The sequence below is a fragment of the Rhinolophus ferrumequinum genome, chromosome 21, assembly GCF_004115265.2.
Source record: "Rhinolophus ferrumequinum isolate MPI-CBG mRhiFer1 chromosome 21, mRhiFer1_v1.p, whole genome shotgun sequence".
Lineage (NCBI taxonomy): Eukaryota > Metazoa > Chordata > Mammalia > Chiroptera > Rhinolophidae > Rhinolophus > Rhinolophus ferrumequinum.
In genome coordinates, this window is record NC_046304.1 from 31,784,046 (window position 1) to 31,792,749 (window position 8,704).

Genomic DNA, 8,704 nt, shown 5'->3' on the forward strand with positions numbered 1-8,704 from the left:
CAAGTTACAGTGCCCATCTGTGAAAGAGGTGAGTGTTAAGGCCTAGACAGGATGTCAGGGTGAGCAAAGTGCCCTGGGCTCCACTAGAGGAACCAGCATGCACACCAGGACACCAAGGCTGAAGTTCAGGGCCGATGTTGGCCAACCAACGAAAAGGGGGAAAGTGGTAAAAGCATGGGGGTGGGGTTCCCAAACATGTTGGCTAATAGGCTGCAGACAAAAGGAGTATGTCTAGGCTCCATCAGCTGGAGTGGCTGATTTTGCAACTTTGCCGCTGCCCTCCATCTTGCTCAGATTCGGCAAAGACCTAGGCACAGTGCTCCTGTAATGGACATCGCCTTGAACATCTGAGCTGATGATTCATGGCAAAGGAGGCAGAAACCTGTATTTCCAGAGACCCGTTTTATCAGCCTATCCACTTTAGGTAGACACCTGCATAGTACATATTTTTCTCTACATCTCCAAGTTTATGGAACCCTCATCATCACTTATATAAAAATTAGCTTTGATGTTACCTGATAAAAGCTATTTTTTGAGTACCTATTCTATCCCAGGTACTATGCTAAATGGTTCACATACAGTACTGCTAATTTTCACAACATTGCACAATCAGTATTCTCATCCTCAGAAGAGATAAGCAACTTGTTCAAGGTCATCACACTGGGCTGAGATGTAAACTCAGATCTGTCTGACTCACAGGCTATCTTGCACTACATTCCACTGAGAAATGTTTGAAAAAGATGATTCATGTTGATGTGATTTCCCTTTGTGTTTTTAATACAACCAATTAAACATTAGCTCTTTCCTTTAGAAGGAGTCGGATTTGAATGCACATTCAATATTTTTAAAAATGTTTTTCATATTGAAAAGCCATTTTAGCAGAATAAACACTCATCAGAAATGAGATCTGAGATCCCATGCCAGTCAATCATGTGACCTTGGGAAGTCCTTCACTTGCCTAGGAAAATTTCCTCACTTGTCAAAAGGGAGTCAAGATTGAAGGGTGGTAGGGAGGATTCAAACTGAAAAATTAAATTCTAAGAGTCTCTTCTGACTCTCCCAAATCTAAGGGCCTGCCGAATCCTTTAAAGCACAGTTTCTTAAAGAGATGCCTGACCACTGTGCTATCCACCTGAAGCTGAAGCTGAATAATATGGAATGTCAAATATATATATATATATATATATATATATATATATATATATATATATATCCATTCAAGGGAAGTGGAGTACAACATTGGGAATATAGTCAATGGAATTGTAACAGTTATATTTGATGTCAGAGGGGTAGTAGTTTGGGGGAGGTTATCACTTTGTGAGGGGTGTAAATGTCTAACTATTACATTATTTTGTACACCTGAAACTAAAACAAACAAACAGAACAAAATAAAACAATAAAAAACAGAGGTCAGAAAAATAAAGCATATGTTCTTTATGTATTTTCAACACTGTCTTTGCAAAGAAACCATAAGAAAGAATATAATTTCAATTTTATTTTTAAAGAAAAATTCCTCAACAGTCTGCATATCCCAACAAGTCAACTTCTCTCACTTGCATGCAACTTAAGAGAATAGCAATTATAATATTTGAATTTGACAACTGAAATCCATTTGAAGTCTTGTTGAACATGAAAATAAATAAATATACATAGCAAGTAAATCCAACTCTTATCTTCAACTCGAAATGGATTTTCAAAATAATTCAATTTAAGGAACTGGTGTCTTAATTTTAGCCACGAAAATGTCATTAGCATTAGATGATTTGAATGACAAAATGGAGACTGAATATAGTCATGTCCTTCACAAAAGCCTTGTCAGCCACCATATTAGTGGAAGGTACTGCAGTAAAGACATCCACAGACCTGAAAATAAGGGGACCATAGAATGTTCCAGGCAGATATCTATAACAAAATCACCTATCTCACTGCCTCTGTGGCCTAAATTAAGGACTACATAGACGACAGAGAGGAAAAGAGAAAGACAGGGAGGGATGGAAAGATCTAGAAAGAAATACATAGTGGACTGTTTCCACTAGGTCATTTTTCACAAGATGGTGGTTGCAGACGTTTAGAATTGTTCACTGTGATAGTGCAGCCTGGTCTCAGATTTATTGCTGGAATTAATTCCTACAGTCCTGTGAAGGGCATTATACATTCCATTCCTACCATTTTAAATAATAAATTAATTTTAATGCATTTTTTGCTGTAGCCTGAATGAGAAAGATGAAGAGCCATTGATAGGGTCTGAGTTTTTAGAACACCTTTCAACAAGATTAAAAGCAGAAGGCATTCCAAGTCAGCTCTTCTAAAAACAGAAAGTAGCCATCTGCTGGAGCTATAAAATTATTCTACTCTAAAGTACTGTATGGTCCAGTACAGTAGACACTGCCCAAGGTACACTCAACTCCTTGGCCAGACTGAACCTTGGGCAGAGTCCCGGCCCCATTTGCTTTCAAGCAACATAAGATGCTTAGTTAAGATGCACTCTATCTCCGTTGTACAGAACTAATGAAAATAAAGAGGCTACTTCCGGGCCTGGAAGATATAAATAAATACCTCCACTAAACTCCCTACTAATCTTAAAGACTCCCTGGGTTTCACTACATTCTGCCCAGTTAGCAGGCAGGACTAGGAAGGGAGATTGCCTTGCTCTTTATAAAGTAAATGCTATGTTGGGACTTGAGCAGAGAGAGGAATAAAACCCATTTTATTTTGTTTGTTCATTTTATTTTGTTTCATCTTTTTGATTTTTGCTTTCTTCTGGCACCTCTTTCTTGTTTCTAAATCATCTTCTATCTACAGTCTTTTTGTGTTTATCTTTCCACACTGTGCTATTGCAAACTGCTGGAAGGGTACTTTTCAGGGAGTTTCTTTTCACCTAACATTCCTGAGGAGCTTCTAATGGGTGTGTTTTCTGAAGGCAAAGTGTAGAGCTAAGGTGACCTCATCTTCCACCAAAGGCAGAACTCCATGATATTTACTTAAAGTTTAAGGATACCTGAAGGAAGGACTACTTGCCTGAAAAACATGCTGACCCTTAATCTTCTTTAATGAGGAATCCTTCCCCACAAGAAGCAGCTTTGAAAACACAATGCTATGCTTGATTGCTCAACAAATGGGTGAAAAATTGAGATGTTCAAGAAGAGACTTGTGGCAAACACTGTTGGCTGGCAAGCCTAATATCCATTTTCAAGCTGCTTCTTCTATTATTTTCAAGCTGCCCACCTCTATTATAAAGGCTGAGGAATACTTCCCCAGCCTTCCACGCAGTTTAGAGTGACCATGTGAATTCCAGGCAATGAGATGGGACCAGAAGTCTGATGAGGGCTTCTAAAAACCTTGTGCTATCCTAATGAAAAGAACAAATAAGGCTTGTTCCTGCTCCCTTATCTCCCGTCTTTCTGCTTTGGATGCAGATGTGATGTCCATAACTGCTATAGCCATCTTTGAGGAAACAAGCATAAGGACAAAACCAATGTGCTAAAAATGTTGGATCAAAATAGAGACAGACCCTGAGTCCCTGAGAGCATTAGTGAACCAGCTGAACCAACAATTTACCTCTACATTTCTTGTGGATGAGAAAAATAGGCTTCCATTTCTAAAGCCACTGTTTTCCTGGTTTTGTTTTTTACAACCGAAGTCATTAGAAATGATAAAGAAATGGTGATTTTTGACATCTGATAAACCATTTATGTATAATGATATCTTGCAGATTTTTTTTATCATGTTCCCATTTACAAAGTCGTTTGATCTTATTTAACCTGCACAACAAGATGGTAAGGCAGGAATTGTTGCTCGAAGTTTAAAGGTGAGCCAATTTAAGCTCAAAAGGTTTACATAGCTTATCTAAAGTCACACAGAGAGAATATGGTGGAATTCAGGACTTGAACCCTTAGCCTCTGATTCCAATTCTCAATTGACTCTAGTTTGTTCATGTTGGAAGCCAAATTCTTGTCTTCACATAGTTAGTACATTCTGAACAATCCCTGAAGAGCTTCCATTAATCAGTCTTTAGAAGAAAACAAATCGTAATTGGATAAAAATTACTGCAGTCATTGTCTGGATTGAACTAAGGCACAGTGGTAAGCCCTGTGGTTTTAAAGATGAATGTAAGAAATGTTCCTATTTTGAGGATTTACAAGGAAGACAAACATGAATATCAGATATTTTAAGTATGACACAAGGTGAGCCATAAAGGGTGTATGTTCATTGTAGTATAGAGATACTAATTCTTACTTTGTGGGGATGAGGTGTGCGTGAAGGAGAGTGCCAAGGAAACAAACGCAGAGTATGTCATGGCTGTGTACATGGTGGGGAGTCGTGATTTATGCGGCTCCAAAGCTAACCACGTCTGGATCCTCCTAAAGGTTCTTGTCAGTCCTGAAGTTTCAGGTTTATGTGGGAAGTTAAGACTGATAGATTTCAATTTCTACATTATATATACTCATGTAGAATTATATTTTTGAATATATTTCTGGCATCAAGTAGTGAAATGGAAGGAGACAAGACTGAATACAGGAAGTGATAAGGATACCGGGACAATCTTCCTAGGAAGAGATCATAAGGTCACAAATTTAAGTTACGTTTGTGGATTGGGTAGGAGGAAGCAGATTAGAGGGATATTCAAATATTAGCGTTTATGGGCTACCATAAACAATTAGACATGTTTGGAGGAGTGGTTGGTGTGTGAGAAGGAAGGAAATAGGATTATATGAAGGTTTCTGGCTTGGGCTTCTAAGAAGGTGGTAGTGCCATTCATGATAGGAAATACTAAAGGAGATGTAGAGAGTGGCAGGAAGGCATAACAAAAGAAATAAATTCTGCATTGCATGCATTGAGTTCTCTAGCCCTTAAGAACATCCGGATGGAGATGTTTATAAAAGAATTGGAAATAAAAACCTGTCGTTCGATAAATAATTCTGACCTAGAGAAATAATTTCTGAAGTTATGGAAGTAAATAGAATCTCACTGGGACATGTGTAGAGAAAGAAAAGATGAGAGCAGAACTCTGGAGGAACACAAACATTTGAAGGAGTAGAAGAATAAGATCCAGCAAAGAAAATTAAGTAAGAGAAATCAAATGAGTACGAGAAAAGCAAGCAAACAAGCAAAAGTTGTTTCCAGAAAGCCTTGGAATGGGTCTCAAGAAATTAGGGAGTAGGCAGTTAATAATCTTAGTAATAATAGATGGCATTATTGAGCATTACTACTATATATACAATATTGCTTTTCATCTCTGCACTGTCAATTATTGTGAAGAAGTTAAGTAATACAAGGCCTTCTCATTTACAAGTGGATTTTGCCGCAAGCCGATCATTAGTGACCTTTGTCCTTTGAAAAAAAGAGTTTCAGTCAAGTGGTAAGAGTAGAAGCCAGACTCCTGTGGGCTGAGAAATGAGTGGGAAGTGAGGAAATAGAAGACAGTGAGAGGAGTCTATTCTTTTTAAGAATATTGACTGGAATAGAAAGAAAACATCCCAAGGTCCCAGGGTTATTTTTGTAACACAATAAAGACTCTATGAGAAAGGAGTGGAAAAAAGGATCTCGAAGAACAAAAGCGAGATTAGGGTGATGCTGCGAGGTCCCTGAAGGAAACAGGATGAGATCATTGCATTCATGGAGGAAGAATTAGCTCTGCATAGGAAGAAGCACACAGCTTTCTCTGAGAACAGAGGGAAGACAATTTGTACAACTGCAGAATGTGATGACCTGACAAGCATACGCATAAGTGACCAAGCGGAATTAGTATACATCTAGACAGTTACTTACAATGACTCCAGGACCCGTTGGCCAGTGGTCATTGATCTCCACTGATGCTTGTCTCCTTCTGTGTTCAGTCGGAAGGAAGGGGTTTGTGTGGATTAACAATTTAAAAAAAAAAATGCAAGGTGATTTGTTAACTGCAGAGAACTCTCATATTCCCTTTCTGCAAGTGCTCAAAGTTTGGGGTTAACCTGACTTTATGCTCTCAGGAGAAGACCAACGAATGAAAAGCAGGACAAGGAAGGATGGCACTCAGAGCGGTGCCTTGTAGTTCTAGAAAGAGAAAAAAATGAAGAAAGAAGAGCGGAGACCAGAGATCAAAATAGAAACATAATCATTTTCATCCAACTCGGAAGTAGGAGGATACTTCCTCCAGCTTATCTGATTGAAAGAAACCAGAAAGTCAATCTAGTATGACTTATTTGATTTATGATTCCTCTTCTTCGAGCCCTATTTCCTCTCTTATATTTGTGTACTGTCTTGTTCTCCATCAGACAGCTACCAGTTGCATGAATAAGCATAAATCAATTCAAGAAGTAGCTGTGGAGAGTTTACTGTGTGTCAGGCAGTATGCTCAATGCCGAAGACACAAGAATGAGTAAGATAGAGCCTCTGGCTTCAAGGAATTATATAATACAGCAAGAGAGAAAGATGTAAACAAATTATAATTCCCAGTAAGTACACCAATACAGGCATATACAAGAGTCAACAATAATCTTGAGGGGGAAATGATTAAATACAGACAAGTCATAGAAGCCTTTCAAAAAGAGAGGATTATGGACATGGGATTTAAAAAGAGGAATAAGACTTCCCCAGCCATGAGATGAAGAGGAAGAGGCATTCCGGTTAGTGGCAGGAAAAGCATGGAAGCTGTGAAACAGCACGACTCTGTGTAGATGGAGAAAACAACCAAGAATTCCATTATAAGAGTAGCTTGGACTTGGCGACAGAGAGCCATAGAAGGTTTAAACAGGAGAGCAATATGATGGATATATATTGTTGAAAGATCACTTTGACAGTTATGCGAACAGTGTGTATTGCTTTTCAGCAAGCGAGGTGGAAACGAGAGACAGGAAGACTAGTTAAGATGTTATAATAAAACTCCCATTTCTGAGATATAGCTAGCAGCCCTCCTTTGGCTGAGGTGGTGAGGGTTGTGGAAGGAACCAGAAAATAGAGAAAGGAAGTGATATTGAGGAAACTGCCCTAAGGTGGGTTGAGCAAGCCCACAGGTGCTCCAGATGGCAGTGAGGATGCAGAATTAGCTTACAGCTCGAGAAGACATTTTTGCAGAGGAACAGAATTACAAGCAGCCTTTGGGGTAAAATAAAGCCTGCACATAGCACTTATAAATACATAAGACATCGAAACAGTCTTCCTGATTCAGCTCAAATTAAATACACTTACTTTGGAAAGGTTAGCGAGCTTGGCTTTTGCTGAAGTATTCCTTCTCCACACTTTGTTTTAATATTGCACTGACAAATTGCCTTCACTTTGAGGATTTAGCTCCCTTCAGATGTAGCTCACCAAACAGGAGTTGTAAAGTCATAACACTTCAAGAGAGTGATTAGTGTAATGGGTAGAGGGCGGGGGTTGGGATAGGAAGAGAACTGTGTGCAGGTAACATCTCCAGAGCCAGCTGAACACATCTGCAACGCAGGTTGTCAAGGTGTCACGAGCCCTCCCTCTCATCGGCCCTCTGGTATGCCATAAAGTGAAATTCCACACTTGTGACAAGGCTGGGTAACCACAATCACACAGCCCAGTGGTCCTTTCTCAGAGCTAGTTCACAAGAGTGACCCTCAGAGAGTAACTTAGAGCCTGGGAAAGGAAAGCTGCCTTTTCATTGAGCTCTGAGCTTCCAAGGGTCTTGCCCTGACAGCCATTAGACACTTGTCACTGAGAAATGAACAAAGCAGCTTCAATGCAGATCAGGCAGCCCCTTGGGCAGTCAAACTCCTAGGAAAAAAATAGTCTGTCCTATTTTGGTTCCAGCTCTGTGAACTCCCCTGGCAACAGTGTCTCCAAGGTATTTCTGTACTTGCAGCCAGCACTGGCTTTTCCAATTCATTGAGAAAGAAGCCTGAAAAAAGATCAGGCATTGTGAGCTCACAGAGGAAGGGCTGGTGAGGGACTTAGCAAGGTGAATAAACCTTCAATTAATGTTTTTGTGGTGCTGGTGCTGGTGGTTCTTCCTTCCATGGTGGGAGGGAGGGTAAGTCCAGTCTATTACCATGAAAAAAAAATCCGATTAGGCAATGCTGAACTGGCAATCCTAAAATTCAGAGACCAAGAGTAGAGCAAAATGTTTCTTTACTTTTCTCATCAAATAAGCTATTAGTTTTTACAACAGGTGCTCTGGAGTCCTTTTAATCATTGGTCTCTTGTTCTTCCTCCTTATCATTCCTTCTTCTTTCTACCTCTCTATACTCTCCAAACAGTCAGAGCTTCATCTTGGAGAGGGGTAACAGATCTTTTTTCAGACTTCGCACTCTGAATAGTGACCGTCGGTCCTTCTGCTACAGAGATGATCTTATTCAAGACAGACTCTTCTCTGTGCTGTATTGTCTTCCTCCCAGAGCATAACTTCATGTATTATTTTTATACAAACACTGTCTCTGTTCCATCATTTTTCTTACTGAACACTCCCAATTCTATAAGGAATAAGAAAGGGTAGAAAACAATGAATATAAAAGAAAAATATGCCACATTATTGTTGCTGTTGTGGTGGTTGTTTTGTTATTATTATTATTGCTGCTATGTTATTATTATAGCTATAGATGAGTGTTCTCCACTCTGATCTAAACTCCAGAAATTGAAAAACGTCTATGTTTTATGTTTATAAACATTCATGTCTCATTTTTTTTTTCCAGTGAATAATTCAAGCACTTTTTTGTGGTTGCAAAAGTTCAGTTTTGATAGAAAACAACTTTGTTGTTTA